Source organism: Cynara cardunculus (assembly GCF_001531365.2).
Source record: "Cynara cardunculus var. scolymus isolate 2C chromosome LG 10, CcrdV1, whole genome shotgun sequence".
Taxonomy (NCBI): domain Eukaryota; kingdom Viridiplantae; phylum Streptophyta; class Magnoliopsida; order Asterales; family Asteraceae; genus Cynara; species Cynara cardunculus.
Genome location: NC_037537.1, coordinates 19852785 through 19854101, shown reverse-complemented (window position 1 = coordinate 19854101; position 1317 = coordinate 19852785).

The following is a 1317-nucleotide window of genomic DNA, read 5'->3' as shown; positions in this document are numbered from 1 at the left end:
AAACAGTGAAACCATTTCATAATTGTTAAGAACATGTTGTTTAATTAGAAAACAGTGAAACCATTTCAGAATTAGATTAAAACGGATCCATCTACCAGAAACTTGAAAATGACAAATGTCTCATCTAGCATTAGGTTGATTTGTGTATTGAACTGTGAAACCATTTCGTTCATGAAATATAGTAGTAATTTTTTTTTTATTTAAAAGGTTTCATTATGTTAAATTGATTATAGTGTGTTTTATTTTTATTGTTGATCTATTTTAATGATGGATGTTATTTTTTTATAATATTTGAACATAAAATTAATATACTATTTTACAAATGATTTTGTTTAATTAATATTACGATATACATAATATGGTTGCCATTAATATTATCACTACTAAAGTTACCATTTTACCCTTTTTGAGATTATATAACATATATTTTTATTCAATATCCTAATATAACCTAAATTAACCTTGACAATTGATCAAGAAAATGGATGAATGAGATTGGTTTACATGGTTTATACAAATGATGACGGTTTTCATTTGATCGTTCCTCCCTCTCTCTCTCTCTCTATATATATATATATATATATATATATATATATATATATATATATATTAAACATATATATATATATATATATATATAGTTTTATAAAAATTATATATTAACGACAGGTTGGCGGGTTGGGTAGATTGAACTCGACCTAACCCAATTTCAACCATCTTAATTAGCGGCTTTGACGGGTTGGGTTCAATCAGGTTCTTAGTGGGTTGGGTTGTACGAATTTTGCGGGTTGACCATTTTATGTACGCTCCTAGCTAAAAATTATGGACTACCAATAACATCCACAAAAATTTAAGTTATTTTAAGTTATGGTTTGAACCTTGGAAAAACCGGTATATAACTAGATCAAGTCCAAACTTTGTCTAGATTTCGTACCACACCTTCAATTAATAGTCATATATTTACAATAACTCTAGATAAAATGAACACGAGGAATCTCATAAATTAGAACGTTACAAATATTTCATATAGATTATGTATCTATATCTATACTATATTATAAAGCATTTGACAAAAACTCTTAAAAACCACTTTTTATGCGTAAAAGTACTGTTTATTAATGCAAATTACTTAAAAACTCAAGATTGCAAGTAGATTGTGCTTAAGTATAACTTATTAAAGCTCTATATCTGAATTTGTATAACTAATTGCAGATAAACATGATCAAATACAGGATAAACATCTCATTTTAAATATAAAAAATCTAAAATATAATTAGGATAATCATTGAGTTCTAACAGAATACTTAATTATTATCT